The sequence below is a fragment of the Lactuca saligna genome, chromosome 8 (genome assembly GCF_052625555.1).
Source record: "Lactuca saligna cultivar CGN05327 chromosome 8, ASM5262555v1, whole genome shotgun sequence".
In the NCBI taxonomy this organism is placed as follows: Eukaryota; Viridiplantae; Streptophyta; class Magnoliopsida; order Asterales; family Asteraceae; genus Lactuca; species Lactuca saligna.
The window spans coordinates 42,658,511-42,676,273 of record NC_136424.1 but is presented as its reverse complement, the minus strand read 5'-3'; positions in this window follow the sequence as shown (position 1 = coordinate 42,676,273).

Below are 17,763 nucleotides of genomic sequence, written 5' to 3'. Positions count from 1 at the left end.
AGTTCGTATCTACAGGGTTAGGATCTGCAGGAAGTGGTAAATGGTAATGATACCGTTCAACCTGCAAGAAAGACACAAGATGGAGCCTTGAGAAAGTGGAAGATACGAGTCGGTAAAGCCTTGTTGTTTGGATACGAGTCGGTAAAGCCTGTGTTTCCTTATCCACAACAGAAGCAGAATACATCGCTGCCGCATCATGTACCTCTCAGGTTGTTTGGATTCAAAGTCAGTTAAGAGATTATGAGCTGAGTATGAAAAAAATCCCTCTATACTGTGACTCTGAAGTGCAATCAGGATTTGTCATAATCCAGTGCAACATTCGAAAACCAAGCACATTGCACTTAGGTATCATTTCATCAAGGATCACGTAGAAGACGGGAACATAGAAGTACATTTTGTTCGTTCTGCTGATCAACTGGCCGACATCTTTACTAAAGCCTTACTAGAAACAACCTTTAATAAAATCTTACAAGGCTTGGGTATGATGGAAGGAGAGTCGGTACCGAATCCTCAAATCTCTCTTTAAAATTAAGACAACCGAGATAGACAGACCGCTCGGTCTATCTCTGCTCTAGAATTTTGGGAACCAACATAGACAGACCGCTTTTTATATCTCGGCTCCGTAAATCTCGGCTTCGCTCGGTCTACTTTCATTAATAAGACAAGGTTTTGGTTGTATATTTTTTACGTTCTTTCTGTTTCTATTTCAAAAAATCTCCAAAAATCCAAAAATATTTTATCTTTCTGTTTTTATTTTTTTTCTCAGAAAATCTCCAAAAATTCAAAAATATTTTATCTTTCTCTTTTTATTTTATTTTTTTAAAAACTACTTAGAAATATTTTATTTGTTTCAATTGCTTGTTTGTTTTGTTTGGTGTCTATCATTAATAGGTAAACACAAGTATAACCGTCGATAGATCTAACGCAGGTATGTTTTCACTTTTACTCAACCTAGTTAAGTGTCCCTAGAAGCATGTTGTTGTATGTTGTCTTAAGCCTCTATGATCTTGAGTACGCCTTAATGATTCGATACCCATCGTTTCTTCCAAATCAGGCTATTTTACCACACTCGGTCTAGAGCTACCTTACTCTTCTCATTTGAGTTAAGAGTTTCTCTGCTCTGTCACGCTTATCTAGCAGAAGGTACATTCGGTTCTTTAACCACCTCCTTATATTCTCCATCTACTTTCGGTTCACTAACGTAACCCTTGAGACTCTTGGTCTTTACAACTGAAGTTTATGGTTACACAACATCTGTGTTTATGATCTTAGATACGATTACCACGTTCTAAGTGAAACCCAAAATCCGACACCAAAAATGAATTGACGATGAGTGATACACTCAAGCATTAACTGGTTACCTAAGGAAATCTCTTTTTATTTTGCATGATCTTTTACGAAATCGTCTACAGCTAAGACATTTCTTCCCAAAGAGGTCCAATTTATTTTTTTGAGATTTCTACTTCCTATAAGTCATAAACATAATATATCACACCTACCTGTTCAATAGATCACATCGGTCTCACAGGTACCTCTACCAACGATCGGTTTTATGTTAAAACTCAATGTTCGGTTGGAGGAAAGCCACCCAATGCCTATGATCAAAAGAAGCCTTTCAATGTTTATTAACAAACAGTTGATCGTATTTTTCGGGAAACCACACAAGCACTTCAAGTCTCTCTTGACTTTGAAGGAAGTGATTCTTTCCCGGAATCCTCTGTTTTTTGTCTTCTAAAAAGACATCACTCACGTCCCATACACACTTGCTTTATTTCTTTATCTTTCACACTCTTATGCACGAAAATTAAAGTTTTCCAACATTCTCATTGTTGTTTGGTATAAGTTTTGTGGTATAAGTTTTGGTTATCAGTTGTAACCAAACAAGGGGATATAGGGAATTTCAAACAGTACGAAGATAAGATTTGGGCGCGTGAATTTGATCCGTTTCAAACCCACGCGTGCTTACGTTTTCCTGGGATTAACCACACTGTCAAATCGCGCTTTTTCAGGCGACGTTTTAGCAACCTCATCATCACGTTTTCTCTCTCCATGCAACTGTATAAATAGGAGTGATCGTTTTATTTGTCATTTACCAATCTCAGATTATCTCTCTCATACGAAGTTCAAACTGTTCATCTTCTTCTTCGTTCATCAATGGCGACCTCATCCTCCGCACATGATCAAACTGCAACATCCTCCTTGCTTACAAGCAAACCCAACCAAAATATGATAATCGAAATGAGTCCATTCCTATATGACTCGTATATGTTGCATGTAGTGGAATGTCTGAAGTATTCCCCCTTGTTATTAGCCCTAACCCAAGTCGAAGCGGTTCCAATGTCGCTGCTATCTCAAGTCTACTCATCAGCGACGTATGACAAGAATAAAGATCGCATCTACTTCACCATTCATGATAAGAAATCTTCGATTTTAAAGACGAAGTTTTGTTCACTTTTAGGGCTCGCATTTGATTCTTCAATCATCTCGCCTGATTTCATCACTACAACCCAACTATTCACAATGATGTGCAAGATGGGATACACAGACGTGCTTACATCGATTGCGAAGGTCAAGAAGTCATGTTTACCATCGCAGTGGAATGGGTTGCTGACACTGATAATCAAGGGTCTGGCGGAAAGAAGTGGTGGTTCAGATACCACAAGTAAAGGCTTTCTTACCATTCTTTATGGTTTATACAACGAGATCAATCTAGATTATGGCACGATAATCTGGTCCCAAGTGGTGCAAAGTTTGAATACAACGACCCGTCATTCCGAGATTTCTTGTGGTCGTTTCTGGACCTTGATTACAAGGAAGGCCATGGATTCTTTGGAGATACCAGTTATGAAGGATGCTCTTCTTGCCTCTATCGCTACATTCCACACCAAGAAGATCATTTTATCCGATCCACGTAAGTTTCTCCATTATGGATCAATTCCCGATTCAATGTACAGGTGTGTCACAGCACAGAGCATAGTGATGGAAGATTACCGGAAACTTTCTCCAGTTGGTCCAAGGGTTCTGTCTGAAGAACAACAAGCAACACTAGATGCCTTGGATCAGCCTGCTAACAGAGGCAAGCGGGTGGTAAAGAAAGAGAAAGAAGAAACCAAGGAGACAAAGCCAAAATCTTCAAAGCGAAAGGCTGGTGAGGGAGCTTCTTCTCAATCAAAGTCGAAGAAGATTAAGAAGATGGCTAACAGGCCCAAGGGGAACTTGTCTCCTGGACCTGAAACTGTTGACGATCAGGAAGCAGAAACTGAGCATCCTCAGGCTTCCACCAGAGAGCCCACACCTCCACGATCTCCAACCCCACCTCCATCTCCTAAAGATACTCAAATTCTAACTCCACCAGCCTCTCCCGAAACTACTAAACTTCCAACTCCTCCACCATCTCCTCAACTTCCAAAAATTTCCACTCCACCCCCATCACCAAAACAGCAAGCTCCACTTTCTGTTCCTACAGATATACCACCCCTTCATACTGAACCTACTTCTCTACCAACTTCAACCATCAATACCTCTGTTCCTATCTCCACTACACCCATCTCAACTCCTCTCACAACCGAGTCCATCACCACCACCATCAATACCAAAATCCTAGTAGCAGTCAATGTATCTGATACAGGGGCTACTACTGTGATTGATACTCCTGTTGTCAATCTACCACCATCCCCAACCCCATCCTCTAACTCTGGTGCTACTCTAGGTGGCGATGATGAAGATTATGATTCTTTATATTTTAGTCCTTACCGACTTCCAACTGATACCGATGCTGATGCTCCTGCCACCAGTCAACATCTCCAGGACATCAATGAAAAATTGGACCGACTACTTGCAGACAGCAAAGCTTATGGCAGTGTTGTTATGAAAGCTTTCGTGGAGACTGTTGTTCAGCAATACACAGAAGCCATTGATAAATCCACAGCTGCAGTTGAGAAATCCACCGCTTCGTGTTCAAAGGCCACAGAGGAGGTTACTGAGGTTGTTCACACAACTCAGATTTTCCTTGAAGCCCTTCGTACTGATCTCAAAACAGAATCCACATCTTTTCTTCAATCTTTGGATTCTCATTTTGCTTCTTTAACTGCAGAATGTACATTGAAGGAGGACTTGATAAAACAGCAAGCAACTATTGATCTACAGAAAGTACAACTAACCCAGGCTGAAAAGGAGATCTCTCTGCTCAAGACTCAACGGGCAGTTTTTCAGAGTTGTGCTGGTGATGTGAAGAATATCTTGACTACTCTTCTCGAAGCTCATGATCCTATCCTAACCTTGACTATCCAGAAGCATCTCCATACCAAACTCCTTCCTGCCATTTCCCTTTTAAGTGAAATGAAGGGTGTCTCGGAGAAAGTCTTTCTTCCGAAACAAGGGGGAGAAGAGAGTAAAGTCAAAACAGAATCGAAGGTTAAGGTAGCTTCGGTTTCTGGAAAGCAAGTTCTAGCAGATAGTGACTCTGATATTGAAGAGACTATTGCTGATGCTCTCAAAAGAAAGAAGAGAGACAGAGAGCTTGATGAAACTCTGAAGGTGGTGAAAGAGGCAGAAGAGAAAGAGAGAAAGAGTAAAGAAGAAGAGGATGTCTTGCAATGCACGAAGACTCTATTTCCAGAGTGGGACAGAGATACGCTCATTACTCAGGCAATTGAGTTTCCTTCCATGTATTGGTTGGAACCGATTGCTTCATTTGAATGTGAGAATTCAAAGGACTCGTAGTTTGACATGCCAATTACAAAAAGAGCATTTAATTTGCATTGCTTTGAAGTCACTGTTGAGGTTCCTTTTCCCAATCTGAAGGTTGACAGGGAGTTAGTTGATTTTTATTTGAAGAATGGTCAACCGCAGTACTTGACTTGGAGTGCACAGAAGATTACAAGAGTCAAGGTACTGAAATCATCACCTGCTGGGAGATGTATGAATGTAAACTTCAAGATCAACTGTGGTACTGCAAACACGGCATATTTCATCTCTCTGGCAGATCTTCCCAATCTTAATCCACATGATTGGATTTTGCTATACAACATTTTGCTCTCAAATCAAAGAGAGTATGAGCCGATTCTGAAACATCTTAAAAGAATGTTGGCCTCCTATGTCCATGAGCTTGCCACTATGGATCAGGAGATAGCAAGAGTGATGAATAAGAAACCAACAGTCAAGCCAACGTCTAAGCCCGGTGATGTAAATAAAATGAAGTTGGGGCAGATTGATTCAACCAACTTGACTGTCATGTTTCCTAAGGGTGAAAGGCATAAGTTTCTGTTTGCATTGGTTGACAAGCATCTGTTTTCAACAGACTGTCTGGAGCATATAATCAACATCATTCATCGATGCAAGCAGAACTCAGCGGCAGACAAAAAGAACTTCACAGATATGCTTCGGTGGTATATAACGTTTAGACAACATATTTTGGCCATTATACCGAGGATATTTGAAACGGTGAAAAAGCCCACTGCTGTGAAAAGAGAATATAGTTTCTGCTCCAAAGACGCAAAGGGGGAGATTGTTGAGTATTTTAGTGTTGCTTCTTGGGCTTTTTGATTTGTAATCGGATTGGGCTTGTCCATCCGTAGTTATCTAGAATAGTTTCCTTTTATCTAGATAAGTTGTTAGGGTTTTGTTATAAATATATGCATGCATGTATGCGTATAATATAGTCGTTCACGTTGATTCTTGTAACCCTGATATATACGTCTACAGATTGAAGTTCTTTATCGAGCTCTTCTGGGGTATTTTGCATTAATCATTCGACATATTCAGTGCAATACTTGTGTTCTTAATTACGTTCATATTTATATTTTGCTTAGAATCATACGATCCTGAAAGAACTTTGTTCTAACATTCACGAAAAATTTAAACTTTTTAAACAGCCTAAAATCATCATTTGTTTACAAATTAGTTTCCCAAAGCCTGTCTATTATCATAGTTTTCCCAAAATCATAAACAAAACACGAGGAGGTGCACGATCAAGCCTTCACCTTTCCACGATCATCTGAGGTACCTGAAACATAACCCAAAACTATAAGCCCAAAGCTTAGTGAGTCCCCCCCCCCAAGTACCAATCCAATACAAAACCAACATAATAAAAATAAACAACATGCATATAGATCCTTCAGTCTGAATGGAATGCCCCACAGGCCTGCAGTCTACCTGGTACACTCACAAAACCTTCAGCATGACTGGTATGCCGCACCAGGCCTTCAACCCATCTGGACCATTCTCCGGACCTTCGGCCTAACTGGTAAACCCCAATGGCCTTCATTTTTTCTGGGATGCCCTGGGTCTTTTGGCCTTCAGCACAAAGCATGACTGCCTTAACCCAACCACACATACACCGTGTCAACACACAAACATATATATATATATATATATATATATACATATATATATATATATATATATATATAACAGACAAGCATACAAATAACCAACCAATAACAAGTAGACAGATCCTACAGATCATTAAGCATAACATCATCCTATCTACTAGGATACAAATCACTACAATACTCGATCATACGATAATCAGGATAACTATCCAAAGGGTTTCCTTAGCGCCTTCAACCCATAAATACAATGAGGAAAACTCACCTCACATTATTGAATCACATTGAAAGTCTCTGACTGCTAGCACACTAGAATCCTTACACTATCGCAAAGAAAAGTCATCTAATTAATACTTGGATTAAAATCTAAGCTAATAGTCCAATATCAGGGTAAATGGCCACTTTACCCTTTTCCTTAGTTGGGCTAAGACCAAGGCCTAAATCTTGATCCAAAAGGCCTAAACACTAAATAACCATCCAAGGCCCATAATTGGCCCAATTTTCTAAATTGGGCCCAACTCTAACTTGGACCTTACCCCAAAGTCCAATCCTTCACTTGGCCCAAAACATCAATACTCAGATGGCCCAAAGAGGACCCAAGCATCTAAGCCCAAAAATTTGGTCCAAACTTAAAGCCCAAAACCACAAATCCCACCCACTGAGTACGCACTGTACGCTAAGTGTACTCGCATTAGGGCTTGTACGTTGCACGTACTACCTTATACGCCTAACGTACTCCTTTTTTAATCCATTATTACCATTAAGCTCTTAATACTTTAAAATAAGTCCCTAAAAAGTAGATTTGACTTCCATGAGCTGAAATAACACATAAAGTTGCTAACATTACGTTCATGCATGTCACACCCCCAAACCAAGGATGGCGGAAACATCCGGGGGTGGAGGACTTCATGTATAGTATCATGACAACAATTGCAATAGCGATCAAAGTAAACACAACCAACATAAATATAATTGAAAAAGTTACACCATAATATAAGTTTACATGTTTCCAAATCAATTACATTATGTTGACAAAAATGAAATGTTTTGAAATTAACGCCTTAGTGTCCCGTCCTCAAAAGCTGAGCATTTCCTGTTCACTGATTTCCTGAGAATACAAGTAGTTTTGAAAAGTGTCAACAATTAAGTTGGTGAGTTCATAGGAATTTTATTTGAGAAAGAAGTCGTTTTCCTTGTAAAAGCGATAGAGTATGGTTCCAGAAATCCAATATTTTCTTTAAAGTGTGAATTGTAATATGAAAGCTCCTGTGAAATAATGTACCCTAGAAAAACCTATTGTTTCCTTCTATAATCTCCAAGTGTATATAAGTTATATAAAATTAAATTTAAATAAACCGTCGAACGTAATGGGTCTGCCCTAGGCCCACAACCAAACAAGGAACAAGAAATAAGGCGGCCCACCAATTCTAAGTTGACCGTGACTAATTTTATATAACTCTAGCATATACACTTAGTAATTATAGCTGAAAACTAACAATTCTATATGGAATGTAGTCTTAAAACCAAAGACCGAAACTATGTCTATCATAGTTCAACAAGTAGTGGTAGTGGTAGTGCACATAAACTATAACAATTATAGTTTATGAAATAAAGTTAGTGGTAGTGAACATAAACTACACATATCATAGTTCATCAAATAGTGGTAGTGGTAGTGAACATGAACTATGCATATTATAGTTTATCAAATAGTGGTAGTGGTAGTGAGCATAAACTACACATATCATAGTTCATCAAATAGTGGTAGTGGTAGTGAACATGAACTATGCATATTATAATTTATCAAATAGTGGTAGTGGTAGTGAACAAACTATATCTATTATAGTTCATCGTAATGTTTGTAATGCATATGCACCTAACTATACCTATTATAGTTTAGCATATTTATTTGTGGTGTATAATAGACTTAACTATACTTATTATAACTTATTAATATTATTTGTAATGGTAGTAACCCCTTGTATATGACTCATACCTTCAAACTAAGGTAAATAATATGTATTATAAACAAGACGTGTATATATATATATATATATATATATATATATATATATATATATATATATAAAATAGCACACACCTTGCTCAGCAAGCTACAAGGTGCAATTGAAATTGTTAACCATTTTCTAGTTTTAATCATTTTGTTCCTATTCTTACAAAAATCATTTGCAGTTGAAATCAGAATCTGTAAATTATGAGAGTTTGGAAAATGTTTCTAGTTTGTTCCTAAATTTTATTATGATTTTTAAAGACTTTTAATTTGTGTAAAAATGTCCATATTCCCAGACTGGTCCGGATTTACTCTTGAAATGATAGGCAGTTTTGTAAAAATCACCATAAATTGTAGAAAAATCGTATGGAGATGTAGAAGCAGTAATTTTAAAGGTATGAACCTGAACTATTTGCACATAATACATTTTTGAAAATTAAAATGTTTAAATTGACCAAAACAGACCGTGAATGGAGTTAAACTTTTCTGATGAAAGCTGTTGGAAGAGTTTAGTTGTGTTCTTGGTGTTTTAACTTGTATCCCCCTCCCCATAAAACTTAAGAAAACATGAAAAGGTAGGGGTATGAACTTACCTTGTGGGTTTTCAGTGGATGGATGTTGAAGAAGGAAAGTGTTCAACTCACGAACACTTAGAAGATTGCTTGAAGATTCGAAGATCTAACACAAATATGATGAAGTTTGTGTAAGAAACCTTTGATTTGAGTAGAAAGAGGTGGAATATTCATATAAAGGATAATATTACTCACCAAAAGTAGATGAAGAGCTTGAAAATCAGCCTTGAAATCTTGAAATTTAGAGAGAGAAGTGAGAGAGAATGAAGTTTGTTCTTTTGGTGGAGAATGAGAGAAATGGGTGGAGAGATAAGAGTTTTCCAGCCTTTGACCAAGAGTGTGGCTGGAAAAAGAGTGTAAAAAGGACAATGATTGACTAGGTATGGGTGAATAGTGACTAGGAATGGTCATGGAATGGGTATGGGAGGTAACTTGTGTCCTTGCCCAAAGGATAAGTCAACACTCCACCTAAATATCTCACCCACTAGATTTTATTCTTAGAGGGTGTTTGGGAGTGCTTTTTATACTTAAAAAGTGCTTTTTTAGAAAAGTTCTTATTGGCTTATGGCTTTTTTCTAAAAGCAGTTTTAAAAATGTGTTTGGATTGGATTTTAAGATGGTAAAAGCTAAAAAGTCAATAAGCCCTAAAAAGCCACAATTCTCTTGCTTTTTAAAAACTTCTTATTCTCCTTTACCAAAAAGCCCTTTTTAAAAGCACTTTTCACTTACCCAAACACATTTTCAACTTATTTGCTTATTGGATAAGCAAATAAGCTAATAAGCCTTTTTTATAAGCAAACCCTTAATTAAAGATTATACTCAAAACGTGATTAAAATTATGAAATAGGGGGTCTTATATGTTGAAATAAAATTTTGGGTGAAAATGCCACGTAAAAATAATTATAAACGGGCTTAAAACGGAATCGTGGTTGAAAACCGGGTGAAAAATGGGAAAATCCGAAGTTAGGGGCGAGGTTCGGTCTTAGCAGCATTAGAACCGAAGGCATGGTTCGGTTGGTGTATTGGAACTGAGAGGGGGAAGGTTCGGTCCGAGCTATCTCGCAGGCGAAATCCTCAGGAGGGACCGAAGGCGAAGGTAGGAAGAAGTGAAGGCGAAGTTCGTGTGCTCCAGTCTCGGGTTCGGTTCAAAGATTCGGGTTCGGTCCTGGTTACTTCGGTTCAGCAGGGTTCGGTCCCTTAAGGGACCTTCGGCTCTAAGAGGGTTCGCCCCTTAAAGAGGGGTTTCGGTTCCTTAAGGCTATTTTGCCCATTTTTACCCCGTTTTAAGTGGTTTTGATCCGGTTAAGGGTCGGGATGACCCGAATGTTTACAAAAAGTTAAAGGAACTTTGAGAGAGATTTGGGAGATATTTTTAATAGAGAGAGATAGAGTGAAAGAGATTGGGAGAGACTTCTTTTGTGACCTTTTTGATTGTTTGGCTTTGCAACGCAAGGTCCGTAAACCCCGATAAGCCATGATTAAGAGTCCTACACACCCCCGAAGGGTATGTAATAGTGTTTTATCGTTTTGGTACATCACTTACCACCATTAAGGTTTAAGAATTATCAATATACGAACTTTCCAATTGATGATTTCTTATTAAAATAGCGATTTTTACAGTAATTACATAACGTAAACCCTAGTATACAAGGGTTAATTGAGTTGACCGGTTTGACTTGTTGACTTTATTTGACTTTGACTTGACCTGAAATTGATGATTGTTACAATGCATGGCTAAATGAAGATATTAAGCTTATAAATGACTTAGTAAATGGCTTAATGCATGAATGATGACTAAAACCCCATAAAGTTGGCACCTTTATGCCAAGGAAGCCTTTGACAAGGTCATATCTAATGAAATGATCCCTTCAACCCGTCCTAAACCATTAATCCCTGAAAAGGGACCAAAAGTGAGCTAAATCAACCTATAAAGAAAATTAGACATTGACAAGTCAATGTTTGAACTTGATACCTTAGTATACTTGAAATGTGATGGAGGGTTTTAGATCTTAAGTCTCCCACCAAGCTATGAACTTCACTCTCTTCAAGGTTCTTCAAAGATGGACCAAAACAACACAAATTTCTCTTTAAGAGCTCAAAGATGAAAGAATGGAGGCTAAAGGGTCGTTTAGGGTTTTTTTGGAGGTTTATGGACAAGAAATGAGGCCAACCATAAAGGTTAAGGATGAATATATAGGGTGCAACACCCCACTTTAGGGTTTCTGGAAGTCACATGTACGCCCAACGTACACATCCATTGTCCCGATCCAACTCTAGCCATTGTGCTAAGCATACCAAGTGGTATACCCTACATACCAACTTCAAGGGCTAAAAAATGAAACTTTAATAAGCGAATGGAAAAAGCAAACATACTAAGATCAGGGTGTTACAGAACTCACATTTGGAGAATTTAGCATAAAAAATCTCTCTCCTCAGTGTGTCCAATACCTCTCTCAAACATTCCTCGTGTTGCTCCTTGGTCTTGGAGTAGACCAAAATATCATCTATAAACACTATAATTGATCGATCCAACATCTGCCTAGAAACCCAGTTCATGATATCCATGAAAGTTTATGGTGCAATGGTGAGCCCAAATGGCATCACCATGAACTCGTAATTAGCGTAACGAGTCCGGAAGGCCATCTTCTATACATCATCATCCTTGACCCTCATCTGATGGTAACCTGATCGCGTATCAGTCTTGGAAAACGAAGATGCACCTTGAAGTTGGTCGAATAAGTTATTGATCATCGGGAGCGGGTAACGATTCTTCATCGTTAACTTATTCAACTCCCGATAGTCAATGCACATCCTATGTGAACCGTCTTTATTTTTCACGAATAGGTCCAATGCTCCCCAAGGTGAACTACTTAGCCAAATAAATCCCTTGTCTAGCAGCTCCTTAAGTTGCGTATACAACTCCTGCATCTCCAGCAGTGCCAAGCGATACGATGCTTTAGCTATTGGGGTCGCAGCAGGAACTAGGTCCATCCGGAACTTGACTTGCCTCTCAGGAGGCACTCCTGGAAATTTCTCAGGAAATACATCAGGGAAGTCCCGAAAAACGGGCACCTCAGTCAACTCGGTCGTACCCTCAACCCAAGTATCCACCACATAATCCAAAAACCCAGAACAACCATGCTGAAGATATCTCTTGGCCCTCGCAGTTGGATAGAGAGTTGGTCTATGAACAGTTCCTCACCAAGAATAACTAGTCTCCCCCACTTGGGGTTGTGCTCACAGTCAATCATGGCCCCATTGGGGCCCAACCAATCCATCCCGATTTGAACCTTCAACCCTCGCAGGGGAATCAACACCATATCAATAGAGTACCTCTCACTGAACAAGTTCAAAACACAACCACTATAAACCCTTGAAGCACTCACAGAGCGATCATCAACAATCTCGACCTCTAACGGATAATCCAGAATCACAGGATCATCACTAAACTTCTTGCTAAGTGCAAGGGATACAAAGGATTGGGTAGCACCCGAATCAAACAAAACATGAGCAGACATACCATTGACTAAGAAAATCCCTATACATGATCAAATACAAAATAAGCATAATTAAAGAAAGCAATGAAGATATAATTAAATTACATACCCGTAACCACATTCGATGCTGCTCGATCCTTATTAGCGGTCAACTAAATTGCCCTGCTCTTCACCACATGTGTCTCCGCCTTGCCCTTTTAGTTAGGGTTGGCAATTCTCGACACGACCCACAACACGACACAAAATAAATGGGTTTGGGTTGAGTTTTTCAACCCGCCAACCCACCAACCTGCCAACCTATTTATTAAATGGGTCATATATGGGTTTCTCAAAAAATAAACGGGTTGACCTGCCAACCCGTTTATATTTTCAATAAAAATATATTTTTATTTTTAAATGTATTTATGTATCAAGTATCAATATTTAATAAGTATTATATAATAAGTATTATCTATGTTTGTATTAATGTTTAGTTTGAACATGTCTCTATGAATGTTTTTAATTTTCATTTGGATGTTTAAGATCTAAGTAGTTAAGTGTCTAAAATTTGGATATGTTTGCATCAACCATCAAGAATTTATTCATGTTTAATTGTCAATTTTATTTATTGAATCTGACTTACGAACCCGCCAACATGTGAACCCGTATAAATAAGTGGGTTGGCAGGTCATATATGAGTTTATGTTCCAAACCCGCCAACCCATGACCTGTATATATAAATGGGTCGTGTTTAGGTTGGAATATTTTGACCTGACAACCCACTAACCCACGACACGCCAACCTGAATACGACACGATTGCTAGACCTACTATCAGTAATCCTCAAGGTGACTGGTACAGGTGTCGCCACTTCCCCTCCTGATAGTCTCAGATAACTGGCTTTTTTTATGGCTGGTCTGATTGTAATGAAAGTAAATCAGAGCACCTCGGGGGCAGTCCCTACCCATCTGACCCGTCTGACTACATCTGAAAAATCCTAAAACCACAACTCGACATGCCTCACTATGCGGCTTGTCGCACTTGCCACTGTGACCGTGACCTTGTTGGACCCTAGAATGTGAATCATAAGTCTTAGGTCTTTTATCCTAGTTCACGATAGTCTGCACCTGTTCCGGCTTGCACTTCGTTCGACATTCCAACTCAATCTCCTGCTCGTGGGCCCTTTCAATCATATCATTCAGGGTCTTGCACCGCGAATAGCTCACAAATTCCCTGATTTCATCCCTCAACATGTCATGATATATTGTATTCCTTATATCCTCATCCGCATCATACTATAGAACCAAAAGATCCCATTCCAAGAACTTGGTGGTGATCTCTGCCACTATCTCGGTAGTATAGTGAAGGTCCTGAAACTCATTCGCCCATCTGATGCACCTCGATCGTCATTGAAAATTCCCTCTAGAATCTTATAACAAACTCCTCCTCACTCATAGCTGCCACTGATGCAGTCCCCCTAGCTCAGCCAACCTCATCCCACCAGTCACATGCTCGACCCCTTAGCAGGAAGGATGCAAAACCTACCTTTTCCACCTCTGGGAAAAAACTTGTATGCCGACCATTCTCCATGTCAATGATCTAGCTTTGGCTAGCAATGGGGTCCTTAGCCCCGAAGAACTCTAGATCTCCACGCGCATTGAACTCCCAAAATGAGAGAGTTTCACTCTTAACTTCCCCTCAACAATCTCGTCTCGAAAGGCCTTGAATTGCTCATCCATGATCTCCATAATCCCCTCCTTGATGGTACCAAACATCACAGGAGTAGCATCCACGATACCACGAGTGAACTCGACTGTTGTGACATCCCCAAAATCTCGGCCAGAAAAGACCGATTTTCATTTATGCTTTTAAAATAAATTCAGAGTAAATCCTTTTGATTTGAAAGAGTTGTGGAATTTGTTCCCAAAAACAAAATATGATAAAACAATGTTTACCAAAGCATTTCATAAAAGAAATGTATTTTTCATTATATAATCAAAACTCGGGGTGTCATGTTCCGATATAGATCAATAAGCATAAACGATAACATTACAAGTCATTCAACAAATATATACATATACAGACTTGTAAACAAAACAACTTGATGGTTCATCCATCTTACGCCCTTGCGCCACTTCCTGTAATACAAATAAAACTGAGTGGGTCAGGCTTGGGAGCCTGGTGAGCATATAGGGTTTTCAACCCACAATTAATAATTAAATTAATTATTATCAACCAACAATAACCCAGTTACCCATTCCCGTTATTCTCACTTTACGTCCCTAAAATAACTAACACAAGGGACCTAATCTAAGAATATTTTCATCGGGGTGACAACACATGTTGCGGGGGTTCCTCAGCAATATAAGTCAAATAAGGCAACCATGAGGGGGATGGAATACAGTGAATGAACACCCAAGTTCATTAACACCTACAGGTTATGAGCCTGCTAGCGTTCCACTGGACTGTCTAGAAAAGTCCGTGGTCGTCATCTAAATTCTGCTAGATGACTGGATCAAAACAACAACGAGGCCTCTCATCTGTTTATTACACACCAACTATCTACCCATGTTCTACCCAACATATTAGTAGATAAAAACATACATTTTTATGCATATTTTCAAAACCTGTATAGCATGCTTGATCAATACATTTTCCATATAACAGATGAGGCACACACACATAACACGTATTTCATATAGAAATAATCAGATCTGTAAGATAGAAGAAAGTGAATATACATTCACACACATAACAACAAAATATACACATAACACGTATCTCGTATAAAATACTTCATAATTATACGTTAGGAGAAAGTAACAACGCACTCACACGTATAAACAACAATATACTTAATACACTCAAACCATACTTGTATTATTATTGCGTTTATGAAAGGTAGTATACACTCACTTGATCAGAAGATGATCAGACAGCACTACGGCTTGCAAAAGTAGTAATCCGCAGCAGATCTGGAAGATCTCTACAAAAATCGAACTTCTCGCGGGCAGAGCTTCGGCTCGGAAACCGCACTTCTCGGGATATTCGGGATCTCGGGACTTGCTTCGGGACTCGGGAATATTACCGGGGCTTCGGGGTACTTTTAGCACGCAAATCGAGGTAAAACGGGAGAGAGAAGAGAGAAAATAGCAACCCTAAACGGCTGGCCCTTCAAATCTATTTATAGGGCAATTTTGGCCCTTGCCACGTCGTGGCAACCTTTTTCCACATCGTGGGCTTGGTCGTCACTGCATGCGTCATCCCAAGTTGCATCTGGGGGCCTCCCGGAGGTGTCAGGACACTTGCCACGTCGTGGCACTGCTTTCCACGTCGTGGTCTCTGACAGTTTTGGGGTTTCGCGCCCCGAACTTCAGAAATTCATAACTTTCGCATACGAACTCCGTTTTCGACGTTCTTTATATCGCCGCGAAGGTGAGATCATGATCTACAACTCTAGTTTAGACTCCATTGGCTAATTTTGACTTTATTTTTAATATATTATAAGTATATTACTTATATATTATTTTTAGTAGGCCGGGACATGAAAACTCCGTTCGAAATTCATAACTCCTTCATCTGAACTCCGATTCCGTCCGTCTTTCCGTCGTTGCAATACTATCGATGAGATCTTCAATTCTCATTTTGATCACGAAGGATAGATATCTATCTACCTTAAATTCACTATTTACATCGCGCTGGGTCGTGCCGGTTCTGCCGCGAAACTTCGACAGGTCATAACTTCTTCGTTATAACTCGGATTTCGGCATTCTTTATATCTTCGGAAACCTTGTTTCAACTACTACAACATTATCTAAAGATATCGAGTTTATTTTACACATAAATTTTGACGCTTATTTTTATTCTTAATTAATCAAACCACATAATTAAGCAATTAAGCACAAAACACATAATACTCAAATAATACACTTCTATTATTTCAAAACGGGTTACAAAGGTTAACCTAGACCATTACATTGCTAAAAATGGCAAGCCCAGAAACACAAGCGTTACAACTATAATGAACTTGCGCAACCTCTCATCAATCAGTTTTGTACCCGAGCCAGAACCAGAACCAGAACTAGAGCTAGAACCTCCTCGAGTGATCATCACGATACTCAAACTGAAATACAAACATCTAAACAATCAACATAAAACTCGAGGGAATTCTCAATATACAGGTCTACGTAGATTCTCCAGGTACATTCCTACCTTGAGTACAGATCCTATGCTTCCAGTAGTACGGGCCCAATACTACCTTCTACACCTACATGTACCCTTTTCAAAAGGCGTCCTGATTCCTCTAAGTCACCACACTAAATCTATATACCAATCATATGCTATACAACAAACCAAGCCTACTATGGATTACCTAGGCTCTCCTAGGAATTTGTAATATTGGTCGCCTCTACCATACAAATAATCTCAATCAACACGGCAGGTTGCCTTATGCATGAAAGTTATACACAAAATGGGATCACATAGACTGTCAAATAATGATTATACCTAAGTCCATAACCAAACAAGGAATAGGGAACAAGGATAAATCAATCATTCTAGAGCTATATGATCCTAATCGAATACAACTTTTAAAGTATACACTTAGTAATTAACTAAGCTGATATCAATTCCAAGCAGTACATAGCATCCAAATCCCTTAGGGTATAAGGCATAAAACAAATCAAGCAATCCTATCTTACGAATCCAGAAGGTATCCTTACCCCTACTCTAGCATGCAATTCATATCCCAAGCATACTAATCATAACACATAGACATGGGTATTGTAACAGCCCGGAATTTCCAGGTATCTATATTGGAATTATTTATGAAAATTGTGAGTGGACTCGGCGAGTTGGAGCTCAAACTCGCTGAGTAGTATCGCGGATTTGGGCACGGGTTCGCATCCGGACTCGGCGAGTCCACGCTGTGTGGTGAAACCCTAATTTCCGGGGTTTGAGGCCTATTTAAAGGGCCTTATGGCCGTCATTCGTGCTCACCCAACCCTTAGAGAGAAACCCTTGAGTTCTTGAACATTTTGAGAGAGTAAGGAAGCATTCTTGACCTTGTGTGTGTCATTTAGCAAAGAAGGAGAAGATTCTAGGCAAGAGGAAGCAAAGGAGGTTGCTATTCCGTGGATTTGAAGCTTAGATCATCAATCTAGAGGTATGATTTCGGGTTATCCTCAGTTTTGTGAAGTATTATGGGATCTAGGGTTTCTTATGGACATTTATGGGATGATTTGATGCCAAATAGTTCCCTTCTTGTGTTGAGGCTCTGGATCTGGATCCATAGAGGTCCAGAGAGCCTCACTCATCAAGCTTTATGTATAGTAATGGAGTTTATGAGCTTGTGTTGTAGTATTTGAGTCAAAAACCTCA